This window comes from Strix aluco, chromosome 18 (assembly GCF_031877795.1).
Source record: "Strix aluco isolate bStrAlu1 chromosome 18, bStrAlu1.hap1, whole genome shotgun sequence".
Classification (NCBI taxonomy): Eukaryota; Metazoa; Chordata; class Aves; order Strigiformes; family Strigidae; genus Strix; species Strix aluco.
Window position 1 is genome coordinate 10,286,092 of NC_133948.1, and position 14,477 is coordinate 10,300,568.

The following is a 14,477-nucleotide window of genomic DNA, read 5'->3' on the forward strand; positions in this document are numbered from 1 at the left end:
GGGCCCGCCCTGCCGCGCTCCGCTCCGCCGCCGGGCTCCTCGGGGCGCTGCCCCCCCACGGCCGGGCCGGGCTCCTCTCGGCGGCTCGGGCAGCGCCTGTGCGGGGCGCACGGGTTCGCCCCGCGGGGGGAGGCGGCGGGAAGCGCTGCGAGCCGGCCCGGCGGCTGAGGGCTCCTGGAGCATCCTCGCCCCGAAGGCTGGTTGCCTGCCTGCCTGCCCCCAGCACTCGGCGATGGCTTTTGTCCGAGCGTATTTTTTAAATCATCGATCCATGCTTTAAAACGCTGGTGCGGCTTACTTTATTTACTGGGCATCACCGCAAACGAGGTATCATCTTCCTCGTGGGGAAAGAGAAGACAACCTGTAGTTAGAGGTTTTATCAATAAGCCCACATTATGTTCAGAGCCCTTCATAACCTTTATTTCTCAGTTTCTTAAAATACTCTGAAAAGAGAGGGGAGGGAGTTTCCAGGAGCGGTACCTGCCTCCCAGAAACCATATCCCAGACCCGCTGGTCCGATGACAGCCACCTCCCCAGTTCATCACTGGCCTTACCTTACCACGACCAGTTCAGCCCAGCCTCGTCCCCCAGCTTCCAGCCTGTGGTGCCCTGCCGCAGTCTCCTAAAGAAAGCTGTGGAAGAGGAGATAAAGTCACTGTCAGTATTAATCAAGACTGTAATTTGCCATATGCTTTTTAGCTCTTTAATGGAGCTCTAATTGTAACTGCTCTCCAGCTCTGATCCTCCCCGGCTGGCCTCTAGCAACCACTGTAGGAGCAGTTCAGATGTCTCGCCATAGGCACCCAGTGTCATTTCAGGTGCCCTAAGGTATCCAAGGCACAGGGCTAGCAGATATGGCACGGGACGTAAGTCACTATACTATATGACATCTGTGTCCAGGCACCTGACTTGCTTCCTAAAACATTCTCCATTGACCCAGTGTACTTGGGAATCACTCCAAGATCTGCTCTGCCAATGTGTGGCCTTATTTCCCCTTTCCCCCTCCCTCATGTCAGTTAACATCCTCACTTGATGTAACACTGGTTCTATAGAACAAGTCACCTGAAAAAGTTCTAAGCTCTAAAATAAGCTTTACAGACTCAGACAGCCTGAAAAAGGAAATGTTGTGGTTATTACAAGAGGCTTTTGAAAACTCATAAAAATGCAACAAAAGTTGTTAATTATGAAGCACAGGATTCTAGTACACTATCTTAAAATTATTCTCTGAACAGCTATTTGATAATCAATATTTTGCGTTAATATAGTGCTTATTGCTCCAAAACTCAATTAATGTTTGTTAATGAAGTAAGCTCTACAACACGTACAGGAACCAACTTAATACTCACCTACTTCATATGGGTATTATTAAATAGTTTGTAAATAATTATAAAATTAAACATATTTGAAGATCATGATAACTTTATTCTATTAGATATGTAAGGATTATTCTGTTTTACTCAAGGAAAATGGATCAGAGGAAACTGGAAATGAAAGAGGCAGACCCTCCTGGTGAAGCAGCAGAGAGATGTAAAGCAAGCATGTGTGCTAGCTGGCTGGATACACACGTGCCAGGCAGGTACACATTGTGTGAAAACAGAAGCTCTCTGAGGCTTCTTGATGTGCTGCTGAAATGGGATGCTGGTGGTCAAGATTTAAAAATAATAAAAGGGCTACTCTGATAAAAGGGCTAGTTCAGATTATATCATTCTGAAATGCAGAAATACCTAAATCTGATACCATGGTAACTTGGAAGAACAGTTCTTACAACTTATTTTCCAGATGTCTACAAATATGAAAAACAAGCTGCTTCAGATACTATCTTGATTTCTTTATTTGCCAAAACTCTATTCATATCTTCATCTCATCTTTATTCGACTGCATAATTTTTCCAAGACCACCACATGTCTCCGAGTATTCTCTAAACACTTTTTTTCTCCAAAATACAGCTGAGACACATAGCCACCACACACAAGAGACAGTACTGGAAGCACCACAGGGAATTCTGAATTTACTATCTGTAATTTTAATCCATGAATTTATAGCTTGTAAGAGAGTGTCAGAAGTGTCTGGGATAATTATGAGATAATCCACATTTCCTTTGACAAGAAAAAAATACCACCCACAGTATAACAATAGCCCAGCCAGTTCTTAAGAAATCATTGTTGAGTGTAGCTGTTCTCACAAATTGCCACTTAATGTTGAAATCCTTTATTACAGCAGGGTGTTCGAGAAGTTTACACAGAACTAGGCACATTTCATGTACCTGCCCCCAGTATCCTGGATCCTTCCAGCATCCAGTTTCAGATCGGATCCAGAGCAGATCCTATGGTACTAACACTGATGCGTACCTTGTTTATGAACAGGGGCTGTGCAACCATGCTCATATTGCTGGATCTCACCTGGATGCTGGTTACTGACAGTCATGATGTGCTGCCATACCATCTTGAAGAAGCAACAGGAATTTCCTTTCAGACAGAATTTCATCAATTATACCTCCTACTTTCCTGTTAGCAACAAGACCCAGCCTATGAGTTATACTGAGTTTTGCAGACGGTTCTGCATTTTTTAACCTCTTTTTGGTGTGATTTCTAGGTTGTGTCCATTATTTTACTTGACAATTAAGAGTGTCCAGAATACAGGTTTTAGTGCTTATCCTGTGATGTCTTCAAGGGACTGGACACTACATTTATGCCTGTCCACTCTCAAAAATAACTTTCTATCACATTTCCACTGTTCTAGGGTACATAACCGTTCAACTTCAAAAAAAAAAAAATGTGCAAACAGACTTTCTGAACAGGTTAGCCACAACACAGCCCAACCCTTGAAAACTTTAGAAAAAAAAAAATTTCCTTGCTTCTTTACCATTATGAAGTAGCCATTTGGAATAAAATAGAAAGACTCATGAAAACTGAAGGGAAGGAGGAAAGAGTAAGAACAATTTTGTTGCTGTATGAAACTCTAGTACCCCCACATCTTACTTACAAGAGGGACAGGTCTATACGCCTCAAGAAAATACAAAAGAATTACAGAAGGTAAAGAGAAGAGCAGACGCCATGGTCAAGAGTGTGGAATAACGCCATATTAAGAGAGGCTAAAATGGCTGGGGCTCCTTCACCTGCAGAGGAGAAGGCTGAGAAAAGATATGATCAAGGCTTATGAAATCATAAAGGCAGCGGCTAAGGTGAATACGAAGTTGTTATTTATCAGATACTAGAATGAAGGTGCACACAGTGAGACTAATCAGGCACGACTAACAGCCAAAAGACAGTACCCTTTTTCACAGCAGGTAATTAATGTCTGGAACTCCCTACCACAGGCTGTAGTAAAGGCAATAGTCAGCAGGTTCAAAAAGAAACTAGTCAAACTGGGTAACAGGTCTATAAACAGATAAAAAAAAAAAAAAAAGAAAGAGAATAGGCATGGAATCATCATCTAACATCTCTAACTGATGCCTAGTCATAACTATGGATGCTTGGGAGTATGAGATGAACAGACCATGGGCTTGCATGCTGGTCTCCAAATAGAGCATCCTCTACTGCCATGGACAAGGAGAGAGTAGTGGACTAGGTGGACCGCTGTTCTGGTCCAACAGGACACTTCTTATGTTCAGGATTCCTTGGATATGCTGGTTTGCAGAATATAGACAGAATTCAGATTTCAAACAGATTCTAATTAATTCAAAACACATTAAAGGGATCTACCTGTAATCCACCAGGGCAAAGTTCATCTCCAGGAACAACTAAGATAAAAAAAATCATAAAAATAATTAATGCCTTAAATCATTATATGCCTCTCCATTGTAACCATTAAAGCTAAGATGGATTAAAAAAAAAAAAAAAGACATGCTTTTTTTTTTGACAATCCTCCATCCTACATTCCTGTAAAATTGCCAACAAATTAAAGTTTTTATATAGGTTTTCTTGTTCCTTCAGTCTCTTAGCTCTCTAATGACAAGCATTTAAAGCAATTAATTACGTATGATGTTTGTTATCTGACATTTGTTCTATCAGGTAAGCATCCACCATAGAATTATAAACTCATTTTCTTCCACCTGCATTTTGTATGTCACGTATTTTATTAAAGTGATTCTGTCCTAACAGACCCCTTTCCACTTGAATGCAGTATTTCTTAACTGTTTATGAAAAACTAAATACATTAAGTCCCCTTTGCCTCCAAGAAAAAAAAAAGAAAAGGGAGTTCTGTTGATTTCCTTTGTACTAACAGTAAACCTACAACAGACTGCAGCTCATGTTAACACCACACAAGCCCTAGTAGATTCTCAAGCTCTTTTAGTACTACGGAAATACAAGTTGATAGCTGATTTCTTTCATTCTTAACTTTATGGATGGAAGGGGAAGCGACTCACAATCACATAACACCTAATGGACTATGTAGGAACTTGCTTATGTAGGAGTCATGCATATCACTGTTTTTAGCTGCCTTGCAACAAAACACAGCAGCATGCAAGAAAGGGCGAACTCTCACCCAGGCCCTGGTCAGCGCTGCATAAACGAGCACAAAGCAGAGAAAATACAGAGAACTCCTCAGCAGGCAAGAGCTCAGCTCAGACCTCACCTGGCCCCAGCATCTCCACAGTTCCTCAGTGCTACGAAACAATTTGAAAAACATTCTCTCATAACTGCATAACTGTGCTAACAAGATTTTGGTAGAAAGACATTTAAAAATATCTTTAATAAAATCATTGCCAAATTACACTGTGTTTCAACAGCAACTGTTTAAGTGTGCTGCTGGAAACTGATGTACAGATGGCGAGGGGAATGTACAATTACAGCAACTATACTATAAACTGTATGCTGCAAGTATGTGAGTTTTCTATTCATGCTGCATTAGCTTCTGTTAGCCTGAACCAGAGATAGGGTCTCATGGTGCTAGAAACTCTGAATATTGCATTGAAAAAGACTGTCTCTCACCAAAAAAACCCCTGAGAAGCCAGTGGTGCATCCCTCACAGAATAACCCAGGAGACAGGACAGCTGATAAATGTGTGCCATTTCTTGGAAGACCATTTAATTGCATGTTGCGGCAGTTATCTTGGGGCCTTCTCTGAATGCTGAGGCCAGGCAGGTCCCAGTGCCTGAGGAGTTGCTCCCCTGCCCTAGTCTGGGGGGTGGGAGGGCTGTCCTCATGTAAGGAGTTTTGGTGGCCCTGCTGAGTTACAGTTCAGGATACAGTTAACAGACACCAGACCAACAGCTTCACAGATACATTGATTATCTCTAAACAACAGTACAGTAACAAATACTAATCAGTAGCACATTTATCTGGATTGAACAACAGCAAATCTGGTAGTTCACCAATACTGGGCTAAACTTAATATCCAGGCGCACAAAGACTCCCACGGCCATGCACTACCTGCGCTTGTTAAGGAACCATCACACCCCACCTCTGCTCCCGCTGTGCCGGTTCTGTCCCTGGTGGGTCTGGGCCTGGAAATGCCACTGCTGAGGGTTGCACAGCAGCCTGCACAGCTGCTCCCTCCTCCCCAGCAGGACAGGGGAGAGAATAGGAAGAGAAAAAGAGAGATAGCTCCAGGGTCAAGATAAAGACAGTTTAATAATCAAAGGAAAGAGGAAGGAAAAAAATAAACCTGGCCAGCAGCCTCAGTCTTCCCAACCAGTGCTACAGAAAATACTCTTTCCTCCCCAAAAGCTACAGTGCAGAGCAAAAGAAAACCTGCAAGGGTTTAAAAGATGCTCACCTCCGAAAGGAAGGGAACAGCATGAAGTTTCTGCCAGAGACTGTGGCTGAAGATGTGGTGCTGCATGGCTTGGACTCCCTGCCAGAAGAAAGGGAGTAAGCGGTGGGTCTGTGGGAGAGAGGGCAGCAGGCAGGAGGGCAGCACCAGGACTGGCTGCCTGGCAGCAGGGACAGCCACCCCCAGAGTGCCCTAAAGGGCCTGGAGAGACTCTGCAATGCCGTTCAAAATAAGAACTGCCTGCTGAGGAAGGGAAGATCTCTGGCAGTGTGGCAGGAGACAAAGCAGCTCAAGCAGAAGAATGCTAAACTGCTTCCACTCCAAGCAGCTGGAAGAAAGATCCAGGCAACTACACAAGACCACTTTCAAGGGAATCAGGTCTTGGACTTCTTTCAGATGAGGATACTAAATGAGACATAGGAATCAGTAATGGGCAAATGTTCCTTAATCCTAGAGTCTTCAAGACACCAATCTGCAAAATTTAGAGTATCCTTAGCTCAACATAGCTATGACCCTTTTGGTGGTCCTAATAAGTATCCTGAAGCAGGGTTCCCTCTAAATACTGGAGAATATGGCTTATATCTTCTGAGAAATGGATGAGGATGGTTTCTTTGAGGGAGAGCTGACTGATGGCAGAGGAGAACAGGTCCCCTCTAACATGATAGAAGTTTCAAAGCATGACATGACGACTGAGCCTCCAGAGCCAAAAGAGCTCTTGCAGAATGCAGATCATAAAGTGAGATTATGCAGCAGTGTTAGCAATGGAGGAAAAAGGGATGGTCTTGACAAAAGACTCTGTGTCATTGTGTTGGCTGACAGACTAGGAGACACAGAGATTCCTCTTAATCATGCAGCAGTACCTTATCCAAGAAATCTCACTCTAATCAAATAATTTGCAAGAAGTATTATTATTGGCCAGGAGCCTCTACTTGTGCTAGCTGTGTAGATACCAAATGTAGTTTATATAGCCAGAATGTGAGATTCAGCTCAGACACAAGCAGTGATTGAAGACTTGGACTTAAAAAAAAAAAATCAGACCTACCAAATTCTAGTTCAAAGTGTAACAAAAAAAGGAAATTCAGGTAAGAGGCAGCATACTATCCTAGTAGGGAAAGATTTCCAAATAGCTCCAAAATGTTTGAAACTTAGGAACATCATTCCTATTTCAACAGAGGTCATTTGGATGCCAAGCAGCAATTATTTGCAAGCTGTGTACCTTTTAGTCAGACTGTGATGTGGGAAAGGCAGAAGTCTACCGGTCTACTTTCCAAACTTGCAACCCAACACTCAGCAAGAAGCAAAAGTGAAAGTGTGGCCTAAAGAGACATGAAATGGCACATTAACCAAGAGAAGCAGGAGCAAAATTCAGCAACAATGAGATTTGTTACTCCATCTGCACAAGTACCTCATGCTCTACTTGCTGTTCAGGTGGAGCCCGGCCCATCAGTGGATGTTTTGCTTACCAGCTGACAAGCAGGGACAGTCAATCCTGGAGGATCCTCCAAAGGAATACAACTGCTGTGGATATCAGTGGACAAAGAGAGACAGAAATTGCCTCTCCAACACTGGAAGTACCCTGGTGGTTTATCTGAGAGTTTAATATTACGGAAGACACTCCTTTCTTCAACCAAGAGAAGAAAACCTCACACAGTTGTTATCACTAAATTTCATTTTATCTGGACAGAACTTAGGAAATTTGTACTATTTAATTAAAAAACAAAACAGAACTTTCTCTGACTTCAACTGTTAACACAGAGAAGTCTCTTCCCCCATTAGATGTGTATAGTGTTTATCTGTATTTAGAAAAACAAAAAAGTGCACCATTTCCTGTTCCAATTCAATTAAGTAGTCTTTGACTCCTAAAGCGTAGGATTAATGTACCAGTTCTTTTCTATCTCTAGATAATGCAGTTTCTTGTGGGTTTTCAGCACTTGCTTTTAAAACCACTGTTTAGTGAAGGATAAATGTGTAAAACCTTATTTTTGCCCTTGCATTGTATTTAGTTCCACAGTTAACTCATAAATGAATCTCTTTGATGAGAAGAGGATTTTGCAGATGTAAGGTAACAGGTCTAATGTGGGTTCTGTGGAGAAACCAATCTGTACCTCCCAGATTCTGGGACAGTTGTGGGCCGATTACATCTTATACATTAACACTGTCTGAGGAACTGTTCTGACTCTTGTCCTGCCTATATAAGTACCCAAAGACCCATCAGTAGTTTAGAATATGTTTTTTTTAATCTTTTCAATTTGTGAGCTATAGCTAGTTTTACAGGAAGGTACAGAGTACAGAAAACTCAAGCTTTCTACTGGCCTAAGACTGCTTTCCTTATTTACTGCTAGACATCTTGGCAACACAGACAATGGGATCGAGGCACCCTCAGCCAGTTTGCCAACAACACCGAGCTGTGTGGTGCGGTCACACGCTGGAGGGAAGGGATGTGCCATCCAGAGGGACCTGGACAGGCTGGAGAGGTGGCCTGTGCCAACCTCATGAAGTTCAACAAGGCCAAGTGCAAGGTCCTGCCCATGGGTTGGGGCAATCCCAAGCACAAACACAGGCTGGGTGAGGAGTGAATGGAGAGCAGCCCTGCGGAGAAGGACTTGGGGGTATTGGTGGATGGAAAACTGCCTATGAACCAGCAATGTGCGCTCGCAGCCCAGAAAGCCAACCGTGTCCTGGGCTGCATCAAGAGAAGTGTGGCCAGCAGGTCGAGGGAGGGGATTCTCCCCCTCTACTCCACTCTCATGAGACCCCACCTGGAGTCCTGTGTCCAGCTCTGGGGGCACCAACATCAGAAGGACATGGACCTGCTCGAGCGGGTCCAGAGAAGGCCACGAAGATTATCAGGGGGCTGGAGCAGCTCCCTTATGAGGACAGGCTGAGAGAGTTGGGGGTGTTCAGCCTGAAGAAGAGAAGGCTCTGGGGAGACCTTACAGCAGCCTTCCAGGACATAAAGGGGGCTACAGGAAAGCTGGGGAGGGACTCTTTATCAGGGAGGGTAGTGATAGGAGAAGAGGTAAAAGTTTTAAACTGAAAGAGGGTGGATTTAGATTAGATCTAAGGAAGAAATTCTTTCCTGTGAGGGTGGTGAGACACTGGCACAGGTTGCCCAGAGAAGCTGTGGCTGCCCCCTCCCTGGCAGTCAGTGTTCAAGGCCAGGTTGGACGGGGCTTTGAGCAACCTGGGCTAGTGGAAGGTGTCCGTGGCCATGGCAGGGGCGTTGGAACTAGGTGATCTTTAAGGTCCCTTCCAACCCAACCATTCTATGATTCTGTGATCTTAGAAGTAATCCATAACCCCCTGCTCTAACATAAATGATCCACTCTGTGATCAGAAGAAACGGTATTTCTTTCTAACCTTCAGTCATTTTCTAGACTTCTTCAATCAACGAGAGAAACGAAAAAGAAAAGAAAACAAAACACTTGCTATCAAAGTAGTGCTGCTCACGCAGAGAGCAACCGATTTCTTGACTGCGTGCGGAAATGCCGAGCAAACCATGAGATGGCGGCAGAGCCCGCGGGACGGCGCCGGGCCGGCGGCGGGGCCTCCCCGCTGCCCTGGGCGGCTCCAGGGGCGCCTCCGCCGGAGGGAGAACTCGAAGCGAACCCCTTGTTCCTCATCGATGTGTTACGTTACTTTTTGCATTTCTCACAGCTGCAATAGTCTGAACAGTAATCAGATCTCTATTTTATGAGAAGTGATTTTTTCTTTCTCTTTTAGTTTATGCACACCTTTAGATCTGGCTCCAGTTTGGAAAAGCTTATTTAAAAGCAAGCCTCAATTTTGAGCCAAACTTGACTTTCTACTGTTCTTTGCTCAGACAAGTCTATTTAGGAATACTTCATTACCAAAATTTTACCGTACTTAAAAGGTTCTTTTTTTTTTTTTTTTTTGTTTTGGGGTTTATTTGTTTTGGTGTGTGGCTTTGTTGGTTTTTTTTGTTTTTTTTTTTGACTGCCTGCAATGTTACAAAAAAATATCTAAACTTGAACATAATGGAAGGGACCAGATTACAAGACTCCAGGCACTTAAGAGCAAAAGTGAAGTTCTTTTTACAGCAGATAAACTCTAGAGAGATTGTTTCAAATCATTAAAATACTTCAATTCTTCCTCGCACTACTATAAAGTATGTTTCATTGTGACTAAAAAAAAGTTGAAATCTCACTGCCCTAATTGGCAGGGGACATCATCTTTTACTACAATAAACTTCACTAAAGATAAAGTATACATAAAGATAGTATGAGCCGAAGTGATATAGAAAGGCTGAGGGGACTGTCAAAAGGCTGTTTGTCTAGTTGTATAGCTAGAAGTTTGGGAAACAACAGATACAGGAATAATCTAGTGGCCCCCTGAAGATGGGCTTGGTGAAGGCAAGGGGGCAGTATCAGGGCCAGCTTGGAGGTGGCTTCTGTGCCATTTGTGGGGAAGCCATGGGGATGGTAGGAGCCAACGTGTTTAGCAGCACCTCTGGGAAGGAGGGAGGGCACGCTACAGTTGCAGAAAGCCCGGATCAGCCATGACCTTATGGATCATCAGCTACAAATCAGGTTAGGTACCAGCTTGCAGCAACTAGCAGGAAAGTGAGGTGGCTCTGTTCTGGTGAGGATTAGCTGTGAACTGGCTGCCTGCCACTGTGGAGGGCACATCCTGGCTCATCAGAGAGAGATCACACAGAGTGGTCCCTGAGCCAGGCTGAAACAGAAAGTAATATAGTAATAGATGTAACACTGGACTTTTCCATGGCATCATAAATATCACTAAGTACAGTTGTCTTGGATATCACCACCCACATGTGACCTGCAAATTCACTGAAAGATTAGGCAGATGAAGGACAAAGATGATATCATTTGGCAATGGACTTCAAGGGTGTTGAAAGGATAACTGGCAGGTCTTACACTCCAGGAGGTGTTGCTTTTAATTAAAATGACTGAAATTTCCTCAAGATGCACAAAGCCAGACTAATCAAAAGGACTCAAAATACTACAAAAGCAACTGCCTGTTCACAGGGAGGTGGCATTAGATGACTGATTATTATTTTCATGTCTAACTTCTATGTTTAAATAAGGCTGTAAACCCCCAATTTTATATAAGGTGTATTTCATTCATATCCAGATTTTAACTTGAAGAACTATTGAGGGGTAATAGAATGAACCAGAATGCTGAACACAGTTTTTAATAAATCAACTTTGAAGAAAGGCATCTCTCTCAGGAACCACACTTCCTGCCCGAATCAGAGAAAATGGTCCAGACCCCTAGACTGAGGCTTTACCTGCACCCTCAAAACTAGATTTGTTTACTGTACAGGCTGTGAGGTTCTGAGCATGGGCTCAGGCATGGGTGAAGTTCAGCCCTTTGAGCACACAGGTCTACAGACTGGTGGATGAGGGGCGCTGCCAGACACACACAGAGCAGCCCACAGGGTGGTCCACAAGGTAACCCCATAAAACGGAGCCAGAACACTCATGCTTGCCTCACCACAAGAAATACTCTTTTAGAGCAAAGCTGACACAGGCTGGAGATGCACTGCTGGGTGCCCCTCCAAAGCGAAGCTTACAATACTCCTCTATTCTTAGCTCAGTTACCTCTGTACACATTTGATGGAGCAGACTCTGTGGAATAACATCACGTTAAGCCAAGCCCAATTTTATCAGATTTCAGTATTTCAAAAATCCTAATATTATTCTAACCAATGCAATGCAGAAGTGTCATCCACTTGAAGGGGATCTATTTTGCTATGACTTTTACCCCTGACCTTTCCTGTGTAGCACATTTCATTCTCATGACCCAAGCACAACTGGTGCTTGCTATTCAAGCTGTCACATCCATGTAGAAAGAGGAAGTAGGGCTGGCATTAGCAACTTGCTGCTTATTCACTGAGTCAGGCCTGCGACAGGAAGACAGATCCCAAAAGTAGGATCCAGCCCTTGAGGCTGGCACATTTAGAGCATGCTGGTGGACAAAAAGATTCATCTGTATTAGGTATGCACCTTCTTCATGGTGCATATCCCTTGCTGCCTGTAGGTAAAGATGTGATGAACGTGGTTTGGCAGGGAAGATTTAGATTAGGATATTCTTATGATAAATCACTAAAGAAAATTATTCCTCATGTCACTTACTTCCCCACATTATGACCCAAAGCATATCCCCAGCCAAAATGCTGGCATCTTTCATTGTAGAATAGGTTCACTTCTGGTTACATGCTAGGGGACAAATGCCTTCAGCCCATGTCTCCACAGGTGCCTGTCCAGTCACAGGAGATGTGACTTTCATGTATTAAGAGAAGAGATTAACAGATATGACAGTTGAACCACAAGTGGACTTTCATCCACATGATGGAGAAAGCAGTAGAGAGGGCCAGAGGGATTGTTCTGCCACCTTGGATCTGGCTCCCAGTCTGTGGTTCTTCACACTCGCTTTACTAAGAGGATCTTTTCTAAAAATAGGTAGAATAACAGTGTTTCCCTCTCAGCTGTTGACTATCCCTGCTGCATTCCCAAATTCATCTACCCTTCAGAAAAACAGAGAAGTGGCAGGAGCATTGATAGAACAAGAGATAACTATCAACTTCTGCTGTCACTTCTTCTCATAATTCACAGACATTCAATTATTAAAAATTTAAGAATACTTGATATTTTAGGTCACCTTCATTTCTAGTTTTTCTTCACTAAACGTTCTAGCATAATAAGGTTTAACTGACCTGTGAAACACAACATGTCCCAGGTTTTTTACTAAGGCTGTTCATCCCAAGATAAGAGCACATAAAGTTCTTAATGCTTTGAGTAATCAAATCACAAAGTAGGAAACACATCTAAGTTTTAAAATAAACTCATCACACATTACTAATGATCTCTGAAACAGCAGCCAGGCGACAAGAAACATGGTAAAAACAAATATTTGTTTCAGCAGTATTTACATTGTATTCTATACTGCAAAATAGCCCTCCAAATTCTAGCAGAAATCACTATTACTTACCTTATCCTAGTAAAGAAAGACAAAGAGTCAAGGGAGAATGCAGTTTCCATGGCTTATAGCTTTTAGAAATTACCTGCCAAGTGTGTAATTTTAAAGTGATTGTCTTCCATTAGAGCTACAATAAACAGCATGGTGGAAAATTCAATCTGATTAGCTTTTCTAATGAGCTGCAGGAGGTTGTAGAGGCCAGAGCAGAAGAATCTTAAACATTTCATCGCTGATTACAAACCTGCCTCTGAATTAATCAGATAATGAAGTGCATAGATTTAATGAACCTAATGCTGATCAACAAATTATCAGTGATCCTTGTAGATTTTTGGCAGGTTAAACACTTTTTTTCTAAGATTTCCTAAAGCAAGAAGGTTGTGAAAAGTATGTGCTCTATATGTATTTTTTTTATGCGATAACCAGTAGATGTAAACTTTATAATTCACACAATTATTTAATTTACTCACAATGTGTTCAAATTCCTGTTGGGTCTCCAGGAGAGCTGTTGTTATCACAGATGCAATTTAATTGAGACAGCAGCAATTAAAAAGACGAGCTAAATCCTAAGAACTTTTAACTACAAACTCACTGGAACAAATGGAACTCTCAGTCTAGAAATGGGAGCAGAACAGGTTTTAGATATTGCCAATGTGCAAGTCCAAATTTCTAAACCCAAACTATGCCTTTTGGTAGAACTACTCACCACTACTCACAGTCAAACTGCACCGGCACTTATCTCCTGATGTCTGCTCTGCATTCTACCTTCCTCCAGCCATTTCTTTTCCCTCCGTGTTTCATTCATGTTGCTAAAGTTTAATTACATACTTCCACTTTGTAACAGAAAAACTGGCCCTAGTACCCCACAGCAGTTGTATCTAGCAGGCAAGAGAACAAACCAAATAAATGCCACTGGTACACAACACTATGTTTAAGTTTGAGCAACCCCAGTGCTCCCTGTGAGGGTAACACCTTTGCTGCAGCTGAGCAGCCTGATACCTGTTTCTTGTGAGACAGGGACTTTTAAGGCACAGGGAGAAATGGTTTCACTTGCTGTTTCTTCTGAGTTTTGGAATGCTCTGCTCTTGGGATTTCTTTTCATTTTCTGCTTAGTCACCAACTTAATACTCACTGAAAGATCAAAGCCATTACTGTTAAAATCTAATATACTGCTCTTGGCTACTGCCAGAATCAGGCTATGGACTAGATAGACCTTTGCTCTGATCCAGTATGGCAGGTCTTATGTTCTTATTATGACTTAAAATTTACTTTTCCCAAAGGGATGTGCTTGTAGAAGTCCATCTGTCAAGTGATTCATGAGAAGTGGACATAAAAGAGAACTGAATATGACTAACTGAATACATTAAAAAATTTAAACAAGTATTCCTGGCAAATGAATACTTGAAAGATCTTAAATAAAAACACTAAGAACTTGAATTTGTCACCTCTCTAGTATCTGTTTTGCATTTTAAATGGTTGCACCTTTGATGAAACATTTTTTTAACATTATGTATTGCCCTTTTCTTATAAAAACATATGTGGCTTTTCCTTTCTATCTCAGTTGTTTTGGATTAAAGAAGAAGAGGCAATTACAGCAATATCAAAGAAAGAGACAGAAGCAATCGCATGGATCAAATTATTATCTCATTGAAATCCAGGGGCCTGTTACTTGCAAGTTCAGTCAGACCAGGATTCGTCCTTAGTGCTTGGAACAGTGGCAAATTTGTTTTAATCCTCATGCATTACTCATCTGTGCCCAATATGATTTATCCTGCAATGTTAGGTTTTTGGTACTTGTCTGA